This window comes from Triturus cristatus, chromosome 6 (genome assembly GCF_964204655.1).
Source record: "Triturus cristatus chromosome 6, aTriCri1.1, whole genome shotgun sequence".
Classification (NCBI taxonomy): domain Eukaryota; kingdom Metazoa; phylum Chordata; class Amphibia; order Caudata; family Salamandridae; genus Triturus; species Triturus cristatus.
This window is the reverse complement of record NC_140589.1, coordinates 1,941,911,878-1,941,925,606: the sequence shown is the minus strand read 5'-3', so window position 1 is coordinate 1,941,925,606 and position 13,729 is coordinate 1,941,911,878.

Sequence of the window (13,729 nt, the reverse complement as noted above, 5' to 3'; positions counted from 1 at the left end):
GGAGTCGCCTCTGCAGCTCCGAATGCCTGGTATATGCTCCATAGCTGGCAGGAGTCTCTGGAGTCCTGTCTGGAGCTCTGAAGGCCCGTTATATGTGCCACAGCTGGCAGGAGTCTCTGGAATCCTCGCTGGAGCTCTGAAGGCCTGGTACGTGCTCCACAGCAGGCAGGGAAGTCTTAAGTCCTATCTGGAGCCCTGCAGTTCTGTTACATGCTCCACTGCTGGCATAATTCTCTGGAGTCCTCTCTGGAGCTCTGAAGGCCTGGTGCATGGTCCACAGCTGGCAGGAGTCTCTGGAGTACTCCATGAAGCGATGAAGGCCTGGTGCATGCTCCGCAGCTGGCAGGGGTCTCTGGAGTCTTCTTGGAGCTCTGAGGGACTGGTACATGCTGCACAGCTGGCAGGAGTCTCTGGAGGCCTCGCTTCGAGCTCTGAAGGCCTGGCACACGCTCCACAGCTGGCAGGAGTCTCTGGGGCCCTCTATGAATCTCTGAAGGCCTGGAACATGCTCCCCAGCTGATTGGAATCTCTGGACTCCTCTATGAAGCACTGAAAGCCTGGTCCATGCCCCACAGCTGGCAGTATTCTCTGGAGTCCCCTCTGCTGCTCCTAAGGCCTGGTACAAGCTCCACCGCTGGCAGGAGTCTCTGGAGTCCTGTCTGGAGCTCTGAAGGCCTGGTACGTGCTACACAGCTGGAAGGAATGTTTTAAGTCCTATCTGGAACCCTGCAGGTCTGTTACATGCTCCACTGCTGGAATAATTCTCTGGAGTCCTCTCTGGAGCTCTGAAGGCCTGGCGCATGGTCCACAGCTGGCAGGAGTCTCTGGAGTCCTCTCTGGAGCTCTGAAGGCCTGGTACTTGCTTCACAGCTGGCAGGGGTCTCTGGAGTCCTCTTGGAGCTCCGAGGGACTGGTACATGCTCCAAAGCTGCCAGGAGTCTCTGGAGTCCTCGCTGGAGCTCTGAAGGCCTGGTACATGCTCCACAGCTGCCAGGAGTCTTTGGAGTCCCCTCTGGAGCTCTGAAGATCAGGTACAGGCTCCACAGCTGGCAGTATTCTCTGTTGTCCTCTCTGAAGCTCCTAAGACTTGGTACATGCTCCACAGGTGGCAGGAGTCTCTGCAGTCGTCTTGGAGCTCTGAAGGCCTGGTACATGCTCCACAGCCGGCAGGAGTCTGTAGAGTCTCCTCTGAAGCTCTGAAGACCTGGTACATGCTCCACAGCTGGCAGGATTCTCTGGAGTCCTCCGTGAAGCTCTGAAGGCCTAGTACATGCTCCACAGCTCGAAGGAGTCTCTGGATTCCTCTGTGAAGCTCTGTGGGCCTGGTACATGCTCCACAGCTGGCAGGATTCTCTGTTGTTGTCAGGGTTTGCGTGGCCCTGTCCTGTTTTCCACAGTGCAAGCGGAAACGGCCTGGTTTTACCCCGCTAGTTGCGCGAGACCGCTCAAGGACTACATGTCCCATGAGCGTTAGCGGCAGCTCGGCATGCGCGCACAGTTGCGGAAGGCTTCATAGAGCACTTCCGCCCTGGCGGCATTGCCGATTATTTTGTTTGCAGAGATGTCTTGGGCCACAGTTGTGACGGTTCCTGCCCCCGCTCCCTTTTCCTGTACGGCGGATGGAGGAGCCCTCCGGATTAGCAACGCTGGAAGCGTGTCTCGTAAGAAAGGTCCCAGTGAGATGAAACCGGTTAATACTTTTATTTGGCAGACTCTGGTTGGTACGGTAAGAGTGCAGTGCACCACAACAGTTCCCGACGATGTTTATGGGGGAAGCTGGCATAATCTGGATTCAAGTAGAACAAAGATATTTTCTTCAGACCTTTTGGGCATGCATGAGCAGAATTGTTAATTTGGCATAGCATTCTAGTGATCGCACTTGGTGTTCCTCCTCGTTGGCAAGCCAAACGTATGTAGGCTCTTGCGAGTAGCAGGAATACCTGTGCCTGGGCATTATACGTGCCTACTCGAAAAACAACAGACTCGTGTGGGTCAAACAAGAATTGTTCACCTGGAGTGAACCAAGACTGACTTTGTTTTGTTTGTGAAACACTCTGTTTACCTGTGTGCGTGGATCTATACAGTCTCAAAGGATGTGAGATCGCTAAATTGTGTTCTTATGGTTGTGTTTCCCTAGCAGGGGATTTTGGATGAGACAAGACGATCTCATACAACCTCTGCGACATTCTAACAGATATAAATCTGGGTACGTTAAACAGAGAGGAGGGGTTACGCATAGAGAGGATGCCCAGATCACAGCACAGGTCTGAATCTAACGCTGTCTTCTCCCTTGTAGTGGTGCGTGTGTGTTCATGATTGAGACGAAGCCTTGTCTTGCCGGCCTCTGGTTCTTGGGTGAAGCGCGTGACAAGAAACCTGTGGAACCATACGTATCCTTATTTTTCTTTACAGGTGGTTATTCTTCGTAATTTGCGCAAAAGGTGTAGGGGCAGAGAGTGTTGGGGTTAATTGGACGATAACGGTGTTGTCTTTTGTGTCTTTACAGGTCTCCTTCCCTGCTGTCCCCTCCCTTTCCTTCCCTCGCTCGATCGCTTGACTGATCTGCGCTATAATAGCCCTCAGACTTGAAGCTAACGAGAGGTGGACCATAATGAGCATCGTTCCGATCCTGAGGAGGTGAGGAGCCCGACAGAATAATCGGCCCACGGATTTTACTCCTCCCGATCGAATCCTCTGCTCAGGTATGGCTACCCTCGAGCCTGTGGTGGCTGCTTTACATGTGTTTCAGCAGGAATTGGCAGCCTCTAGAGTAGAAACCGCAAACTTACAGGCCAAAGTAGAACGTTTACAAAGAAACCCTTTCGATGCAGGAGGGTCCTCACTGTTTTAATCACACCCTATCACAGTAGAGGTACCCACGCCAATACCACTAGCACCCCCAGAAAGGTGCTATGGAGACGCTAATAAAATACAAGTGTTCCTGACGCAGGTCATGTTACACTTTAACTGTAAGGCCAAGGCGTTCGCCACCAATCAAGCAAGGGTGGCGTTCCTTATCTCCTATTTGGCCGGTGATGCGGCTCTGTGGGCTGTCCTGTTAGTGCAGAGAGACGACCCCCTCCTCTATGATGGGGACCCGTTCAGAGAGGAATTCGAGAACATCTTTGACCGCAGGTCCCACACCCTCTCTGCAGACTGAGAATTGCTTGAACTGCGGCAAGGTAATAAGGAGTTAGTGGTATATCTTACTACGTTTAGGCGATTGGTGGCAGAAACCAAATGGCCAGAAGAAAAACAGTTTGCTATTTACTACCAGGGATTGAGAGACGAGCTGAAGGATATCATCGCTCAGATCAACCCCCAGCCGACGTCTTGTACTGAGCTCATCAACTTGATGTTGAGATTAGAACACCGACTAGGTGACGGGAAAAAACGACACTCGGAAAAAGGAACGCGTACCCCTACGGAACGAACATTTCCGTACTGGGGAACCTCCACGAGGTAACGCCGAACCCATGGAGATAGGAGCAGTGTGTGTACAGCTAACCCCAGAAGAAAAAGATTTGAGAAAGAAGAATGGGTTATGTCTCTATTGTGGGAAACGGGGGCATTTTGTTAGGGACTTCTTACAAAAACCCCAGAGTTCCCGGGGGAAATTCGGAAAAGAGGTAAGCACCTATACCAAGAAAACTTCAGAAAACTAGACAGCTCGAGAGACATCGGAGGGAAACCCTCGAGCGCTACCTATCTACCCTCCTTGAGGGCTGTGGACATGACCCGTTTTTTTTATGTCACGATTGAAATTCGAATCGGAGAAGGATGGAAAGAGTCTCAGGCTCTGGTGGATTCTGGAGCAACGGGTACGTTTATGGATGAATCGGTAGCCCTGTTGATGGGGATTAGCCTGTTGAAGAAAACAGTACCTGAAACCGTGATAGCAGTGGATGGGCGTGCTTTGGACTCTGAACCCATTCGTTACGTGCCCGACAAGTTGGAAGTCAGGTGTAACCATCAACATGAAGAAGTAATGGAATTCAACGTTATACGTTCCCCGCAACATGGGATTATACTGGGACTCCCGTGGCTACAGAAACACGACCCACGAATTAGCTCGGTAAACAAGGCAATCAGTTTCGATTCCGAGTATTGCAACAGCCATTGCTTCAGCCAGCCAATACCGCCCTCGCAGGCCCTGTCATCGAAATATTGGATTGCAACGGCAGCAGAGAAGGACATTGTCTTACCCGAACAATACTCTGGGTTTCGGGACGTGTTTAACAAAGTTCAAGCTGAGACCTTGCCACCCCACCGGCAATATGATTGTCAGTTCGATCTTATCCCGGGAGCTGTAGTACCCTGCGGATGGATATAAGCCCTTACGGAAAAAGAGAACGAGCATCTGAGGCTATACTTGGACAAATACTTGGGACTGGGGTTTATACGCCCCTCCAAGTCACCTGTTGCCTCCCCTCTGTTTTTTATTTCGAAAGCCAACGGGGAGCTCCGTACGTGCATCGATTTCAGGGCATTGAACGAACCGTTATCCTCTTCCATTGATCCCGGTCCTATTGGAACAGGTCAAGAAGGCAGTGATATACACCAAGCTGGATCTTAAGGGAGCCTACCACCTTGTTAGGATGAGGGTTGGAGATGAATGGAAGACCGCCTTCAAAACGAGATATGGGCTATACGAATATCGGGTGATGCCCTTCGGCCTTTGCAACACCCCTGCGGCATTTCAGTTTTTCCTTAATGAAGTGCTACGTGAGTTCATGGATAGATACGTCGTCGTTTATATCGACGATATTCTGGTCTACTTGTCATCCGAAGAACAGCATGTTCAACATGTCAGCACGGTTTTACAGGTGTTAAGAAACAACAAACTATACTGTAAACTTAGCAAGTGCGAATTTCACGTGGATGTCGTCGAATTCTTGGGAGTCATGCTTACACCGAGGGGGAAGGTGATGGCAGAAAGGAAGGTACAAGCTGTGAAGGAATGGCCAGAGCCACAAAACGTCTGGGACGTACAGTGCTTTTTCTGATTCACCAACTTTTACAGGAGGTTCATCAGCCAGTTCTCCAGGTCAGTGACTCCCTTAACCAAGTTGTTGTGGAAGGGCACTAAGTTTCAGTGGTCCAAAGAAGCCCAACTCGCCTTTGATGAACTGAAAACTGCCTTTGTAACTGCTCCAGTATTGGCACATCCCAATCCAGAGAAACCCTACATAGTAGAAGCCGACACCTCCGAGGTGGCTATCGGGTTGGTCTTGCCTCAAAGAAATGACACTACGGGACAAATGCATCCCATAGCGTTTATTTTCCAGAAGCTGAACGAGGCGGAGAAAAACTAAACCATCGCCAAGAAGGAGTTGCTGGCGATCAAAGCAGCATTTTCCGAGTGGCGCCATTTCTTATTAGGAGCCAAAGAAAAGGTAACAGTTTACACCGATCATAGGAATTTGCAGTTTATGCACTCCGCCAGGCATCTAACACCGAGGCAGTTGCGCTGGATGCTCTTCTTTGAGGAATTCGATTTCGTGGTAACCTTCAGACCGGGACAGGAGTCTTTCAGAGAAGAAGAACAAGTGGAACACACCATCATTCCACCACAAAAGGTGGTTTGTGCCATACAAACCAGTGACTTCTTACAGAAAGTGGCAAGAGGAAGTCGGACATGCACATGGAGAACGTGGCTGAAATTCCACAGAGAGTGGAAAGGGAAACAAGGCATCTTTATGAAAGGACATATGATGTTGATACCCACGAAGGCCTTGCAGAAACAGGTGTTTAGCTGGTGCCATGACATACCTAGTTCTGGACACAACGGATTATACAAGACCCTGGAGCGGGTCGGACGACAGTTTTGGTGGCCTAGTGTTCGAAAGGACATCGCTCAATGGATAAAAGAGTGCGACACGTGCGCACAAATGAACAGACCACACTAAACCACAAGGGTTGCTTCAAGGGTTGCTTCAACCCTTACCCACACCCACGGTTCCCTGGGAGCACATTTCCATCGACTTTATCGTAGGACTTCCCAAGGACCAAGGCTATGACACTGTTGTGGTAGTGGTCGATTATCTTACTAAAATGGGGCATTTCATTGCTTGTCATCACGTACCCACGGCAGGACAACTAGCAAAACTGCTACTGCTCCATATAGTCAGACTACACGGCCTTCCACGTCGGATTGTGTCCGATAGGGAAACGCAGTTCACAGCACAGTGTTGGAAGGTATGGTGTTCTGCCCTACAGATTCAGGTGGCTCTCTCTACGAGCTTCCATTCGCAAACAGACGGGCAGACCGAAAGGGTCAATCAAACACTCAAACAATATCTGAGGTGTTACGTGGATTCCACGACCGAAGCATGGGTGGATCGCTTGTTGGTGGCGGAAGTGGCTTATAACAGCGCCATACATAGCTCCACAAAAACCGCCCCTTTTTATAACACCTACGGGTTTCACCCCAGATTCCTTCCTTTACTGCATCCATGTGTGGGAAAAAACATACCAGAGGTACGCAACAGGGTGAAGCACATTCAAGACACGCTGAAGAAAACCCAAACCCAGTTACAAATAGCCAAAATGAAATATAAACAGGGGGCTGACCAACATTGTAGAGCAGGCCCGGTCTATAGAACAGGAGATATGGTGTGGTTATCCACAAAGAACATCCACTTTAAAAGACTTTCGATGTTCAACCCTAAATTCATCGGACCCTATAAAGTCGTTAAACTTCTGAACCCTGTGGCCGTGAAAATAGCCCTACCGGCTTCTATGCGTATACATCCTGTATTCCATGTATCACTCCTGAAACCCTCTGTCACACCCATTAAGAAGAGACTGAACCCCATATGGGTAAACAGTGAGAGAGAATACGAGGTCTCAAAAATCCTAGACACCAAGACAAGAGGCAAATATAAGTGGTATCTGGTAGCCTGGAAGGGGTACGGGCCTGAAGACAATTCCTGGGAACCAGCAAGCGCAATACATGCTCCTCGACTGCTTGCCGCATTCCACAGGAAACATCCACTGCCAAAAACACGACAGGACTCCACGTAAAGGGGATGTACTGTCAGGGTTAGCGTGGCCCTGTCCTGTTTTCCGCAGTGCAAGCGGAAACGGCCTGGTTTTACCGTGCTAGTTGCAGGTGACCGCTCAAGGACTACATATCCCATGAGCGTTAGCGGCAGCTCAGCATGCGCGCGCAGTCGCGGAAGGCTTCATAGAGTACTTTCACCCTGGCAGCATTGCCGATTATTTTGTTTGCAGAGACGTCTTGGGCCACAGTTGTGACGGTTCCTGCCCCTGCTCCCTGTTCCTGTACGGCGGCCGGAGTAGCCCTCTTAGCAACGCTGGAAGCGCGTCTCGTAAGAAAGGTCCCAGTGAGATAAAACCGGTTAATACTTTCATTTGGCAGACTCGGGCTGGTACGGTAAGGGTGCAGTTCACCACAACAGTCCCCGACGTGCCCATCTTGATCATAGACGTTTATGGGGGAAGCTGGCATAATCTGGATTCAAGTAGAACAAAGATATTTTCTTCAGACCTTTTGGGCATGCATGAGCAGAATTGTTAATTTGGCATAGCATTCTAGTGATCGCACTTGGTGTTCCTCCTCGTTGGCGAGCCACACGTCTGTAGGCTCTTGCGAGTAGCAGGAATACCTGTGCCTGGGCATTATACGTGCCTACTCGAAAAACAACAGACTCGTGTGGGTCAAACACGAATTGTTCACCTGGAGTGAACCAAGACTGACTTTGTTTTGTTTGTGAAACACTCTGTTTACCTGTGTGCGTGGAACTATACAGTCTCAAAGGATGTGAGATCGCTGAATTTTGCTCTTATGTGTTAGAAACGGGATTTCTGGTTGGCTAGGGCTTGCGCCAAAGCCAGGCAGAAACCACCACTCTAGTCAGGGCAAGGAAGGTACACGCCAAAGATAACCCCTGCTCACCCCCTTGGTAGCTTGGCACGAGCAGTCAGGCTTATCCCTGAGGCGATGTGTAAAGCGTTTGCGCGCGCACCCAGCAACAACACCCAAGGCCCACCCCAAAGGAAACTCCACACAAGGTATTCTATAAAAATAACCTTTGTATTATACACAACACATTAGATAAAAACACACACTCTACAATGTGCCAACAGGCACGGGCAGAATTTACAAGGGATTATATGTACAGGGGACAGGGCCACATGGACCACTGTCAGGAATTAGCACTTTGTAGAAATAGCACTTAGAACGTAGGAATAAAATTTTAGAACATAGCACATACAATCACTGTAGCACTAAAAATAGAACATATAGCACACAACCAGTAACTACTGGTGTCAGGTAAGCACCACCTACGCAACCCTAACCACCTTAGGACAATATTGCGCAGTGAATCAGGACCTCACTAGCATCACCTGTACTAGGAGAAAAACAACCACCTAAGTATCACTCTACCTGTAGGGGTCTAAGCACATAAACACAGGATGCATAAAATACATTCAGAGGTGTAAAGCAAAGCACATGACGCATAAACACATTCAGAGGTGCAGGAAAGGTACAATGGCACAAAAACTCACATTAGCCACTATCTGTGGCAATCCCTGGGCCAACTGGCCTAGTAGGGGCAAGGACGCCCTGTGTCCAGCAGAGTCAGGGCCATGCAGCGCAGGCTGCGCAAGCCAGGAGCACAAAGCACAACCTACACGTGGCAGTTGCCCACTGTAACGCCCTGAACGTCTCAGGATCGTTTAACAGACACGACAATGAGGACGCAACCACTTGTGATGGGTTAGTTCTTTTAATGAAGGCAAATAAAATACAAAGAACAAACAAAAGTTATAGTCACTGGAATCCTCCAGGCTAAGTACGTTACCAGCCCACAGCACGGATGGTCCTAACCGTCCTCTGCATATACGCCGATCCCGGCGTATGCCAACAGAGGGCAGAAATGAAATGGCCGACAATGCCAATCGGTAGGCTGTGAGGGGCACGAAGAGTGTTGGGGAGAATCGAGGAGTCAGGGAAACACCCAGCCGGGGTCTCTACCTGAAGGGAGCAGCCGCTCAACCTCTTCCTCAGACTGCACCGGGACGCGGAGTCACCTCCTGGTGATGCGTCACCGATACCCCAATCACAAGCAAGAAGACTGAACCGAGAGCAGCCGCTCGATCGATCCTGTGGACTTCCGAGTCTGTAACGCGGCAAACACCTCCTGGTGTGCGTTACAGCTGGCAGTCCCTGTGTCTCTGGTCGGGCTGGGAGTTACGACTCCAACCAGCAAAAGCGCCACTGCGCTTGGACTCAGCCGAGTCAAAAAGCGAAGCTCAATGGTTGACCGGTAGAGCTTCCGGGTCCTTCACAGGTGACGATGGGGCAAGACACGGCCCAGGGAGTAACGACTCGACCTACCTCCGTTCTTGCCTTACTGGAGCACCACTCCGGAACACTGCTCTTCACGAAGCAGGTACGTCGGTGTAAACACAATATCCGACAGCCTTGTACCTCCCGGTTCCTCCCTTTATAGGGCGTGTTTTCCTTGAGTTTATGTAACAGCTCTCCTGTTTACATAAGGGCGTGTTTTCCTTGAGTTATGTAACAGCTCTCCTGTTTACATAAGGGCGTGTTTTCCTTGAGTTATGTAACAGCTCTCCTGTTTACATAACCTCTCAACCGCTAAGCATCCTGGGAGATGTAGTCCGTTTTCGCTGGTTACCGTTTTCCTCCCCTCGCATGACAGGAATTCTTGACAGTACATCCTCCCTCTCAGCGGCTCCCCACGGGTCCAGCGCTGGCAGGAAAACGCCGATGGAACAAGGAGACCAAGCGCGGAGCATGAACCCCTTCAGCCGGTTCCCATGACTGCTCCTCCGGGCCATAGCCTTTCCACGCAACCAGGTACCACAGCTTCCCCCTGCGCCATTTGGACGCCCGTATGCCCGACACTTCATACTCCACCTCCGACTCCACGCATACCGGCCTAGGTGTCCCAGACGGCTTGGAGGGTGCTGGTTTGAGCAATGATACATGAAAGACAGGGTGTATCCGCAATGACTGGGGCAAGCACACCTTCACGTTCACAGGACCCATACACTTGGTAATTCGATAGGGGCCCATGTACTTGGGATGGAACACACTGTTCTTTCGAAACCTCATGTTTCTTGTGGATATCCAGACGTAGTCTCCAGTGCGGTACAGTGGCCCGGGCCTTCTCTTGCTGTCTGCCGCAGCCTTGTATCTTCTCTTGGCCTCTATTAGGACAGCCCTTGAGCGCATCAACGTGTCTTTTATGTGTGCCACCCTGTCCGCTGTGGCGGGAATCCTGTCCTCTCTGAACGGATGTAGAAATGGCAAGAACCTGGGATGTTGGCCATAGTTGCTATAGAACGGAGATGACTGTGTGGAGCTGTGAGTGGCGTTGTTATAGGCTATCTCTGCAACCCATAGCAAGTCGACCCATTCTTCCCTGCCCTGGTCCACAAAACATCGCAGATACTGTTTGAGCGTTTGGTTCAGGCGCTCGGTTTGGCCGTCCGTTTGAGGGTGGTAGCTGGTGGACAGGGCGGTCTTAACATGCAGCGCAGTGCACCAAGTCTTCCAGAATTGCGCAGTAAACTGCGACCCCCGGTCCGACACGATCACCCCAGGTAATCCATGCAGTCGTACCACATTCTTTAGGAGTAGTGACGCCAATTCCCCGGCCGTAGGGACTCTCTTGCAGGGGATGAAGTGCCCCATTTTCGTCAAGTAATCCACCACCACCAGTATTGCCGTCATCCCCTGGTCTACCGGTAGGCCCACCACGAAGTCCAGTGATATGCTATCCCATGGTCTATCAGGGGTCGGAAGTGGATGTAAGAGCCCTTGGGTTCGGCCATGGTCTGCCTTCATGGTAGCACACGTAGGACACTCCTGTCCCCACCTCCTGACATCCACTCTCATGGTTGGCCACCAGAAATGCCGTCCCATGCTAGCCACCGTTTTTTCAAAGCCCAAATGACCTGCGCATGGAGAGTCATGGCACCAGATGAATGCTTGTTTCCTTAGCCTAGGCGTGGGTATCAATAGGCACCTGCCCTTCAGGGGTATCCCGTCCTTCAGCTGCCATTCTCTGTGACTGAGGAGCCACCTCCGCCATGCGAATGACCTGATCCCTCTCTTTATTCCCCTCAGGAAAGTATCCGGTTGGATAACCCCCAATACCATCCTCGGGGAAATGATGGAATGCTCGGTCGCAGGCAATGGTTCCTTAACTGCAGATTGACGGGACAGGGCGTCCGCCTTCCGGTTTTCCGTCCCCGGCCGATATGTGATGCGGAAGTTGAACCCCGCAAAGAAGATCATCCACCGCAGCTGTCTGGGAGAAAGGTGTCTTGTGGCCGTCATGAACTGTAGGTTCCGATGGTCCGTGTACACCGATACCACATGTCTTGCCCCCATCAACCAATGCCTCCATTCGGTGAAGGCGTCCTTGATTGCGAGAAGCTCCTTCTCCGCAATATGGTAGTTGCGTTCGGCGTCGTTGAGTTTGCGGGACATGTACGCAACGGGATGAAGCACCCCTGTGTCGTGGTTGCGTTGGGACAAGATAGCCCCCAGCGCCACATCCGATGCGTCCGCTTCCACCACGTAGGGGAGATCCGGATCGGGGTGAGCCAACACCGGCGCCTTACCAAAGGCGCTTTTCAGGGCCTCAAAGGCTGTGTTCGCTTCAGGGGACCAGACAAACTCCTTGGACTTCCTCAGTAGCTGTGTGATTGGGGCCACCAATCCTGAAAATCCATCTATAAACCGCCTGTAAAAGTTGGCGAAGCCAATGAAACTTTGGACGTCCTTCACGCTTTGGGGCACCGGCCATTCTTTCACCGCCTTGATCTTTCGTTCTGCCATCTCCTGTCCCTCTGGACTCAGCATCACTCCGAGGAATTCCACGGATGTGACGTGGAAGTCACACTTGCTGAGTTTACAAAACAGCATGTTTTCCCTCAGCTTTTGGAGCACAGCTTTGACGTGGTGTACGTGCTCCTCCACACTGGACGAATAGATGAGGATGTCGTCGATATATACGACCACGTAGATATCCAACTCCTCTCTGAATACCTCATTCAAAAAGTACTGAAAGGCTGCCGGGGCGTTGCACAGACCGAACGGCATGACGAGGTACTCAAAAAGGCCGAACCTGGTCTTAAAGGCGGTCTTCCACTCGTCTCCGTCCCTCATGCGCACCAGATGGTATGCCCCTTTCAAATCCAACTTGGTGTAGATACGAGCTTTCTTGACCTGTTCCAGAAGTACACTGATGAGAGGCAAGGGGTACCGATTCTTTACGGTTATCGCATTCAATGCCCTAAAGTCCACACAGGCTCTCAGCTCCCCATTAGCCTTCGGGATGAAGAAGAGTGGCGAGGCGGCCGGAGACTTGGACGGGCGGATGAATCCTAGCTTGAGGAGTTTATCCAGGTACCCCCGGAGATGCACGTTTTCAGGCTCCGTCAGGGCATACAGCCTGCCGCTGGGAACGCTGGCCCCTGGCACCAGGTCGATCTGGCAGTCAAACTGTCTATGTGGTGGTAGCACTTCCGCCTTCACCTCATCAAATACATCCTCAAAACTGTGATAAGCCTGGGGGAGAGCCACATCTTTTTCTGCCGCTGTAGCCACCGTCTGACTCCCGCTCTCATCTGCGTCAAAGGATTCCGTTCTTATTCCACAATGCAGGATGCAATACGGTGACGTCAGTTCGATGCGATGTGTTGGCCAATCCACAGAGGGGTTGTGTTTCTGTAGCCACGGCAATCCCAATATGACGCCATATTGGGGCGCTCGGATGATGTTAAAATCGATTTGTTCCAAATGGTTCCTCCCACATCTCATCGGAAGGACCCCCGTGTGCTGCCCGATGGGCCCCGTCACCAATCGCCTTCCGTCTACAGCATAGACGTCTTCGGGTACAGCTTTGGGAAGAAGCACTAGCCCTAGCCTGCATGCCTCGTTGTGGTCCATAAACATGCCAGTGGCCCCTGAATCCACCATGGCCACAACGGGTATCCACTGGTCATGCACTCCCACGTGCACCGTGAGAAACAGGTGTCGTTGTCCCTTAGTGACCGAGTTGGAAAGTGAAGGGATGGATGAGTGACTCCGAGATGCCCCTTCTTTGGTCTGGGAGTCCTCTAGTTTTCCGCCGGTACGTCCACCACGGCTGTTACCGACCGGTTGGCCCGATAACGTGACGTCTTCGGTTTGGCAGGGCATTCACGTACGTAGTGGCCTTTTTTGCCACAATATAGGCACACTCCTTGTTTACGGCGTGACTCTTTCTCCGTGGCTGTGAGGCTCGCTCGTATTGCGCCGATGTCCATGGGTTCTCCCTTGGATGCGGTGGCAGTTTCAGGACTTCCCACTGTCACATAGGATGGAAGGGATTTTCCTTTTCTCCCATGATCCCCCTTTCTTTCACTTAGCCTATGTTCCAGCCGTAATACCAGGTTGATAAGGCCCTCACATGTCTTGGGTTGTGGGTCAATATGAGCCACGGCGTCCTTGAGCTCATCGCACAGCCCGTGATGGAAGAGCGCCGCCTGTTTAGCAACAGGCCACTTGGTTTCCGCAACCAGCCTTCGGAACGCGTTGAGATACTGCACCAGGTCGTTGGATCCCTGTCTCAACTCAAGCATTTCACGGTCCGCCGTGTACGAGTCAGCCCTTCTGTCGAAGACCTTCAGGAATTCCTCGCGAAAAGCACCCCAATCACATAAGATGGGGTCGTCCCTG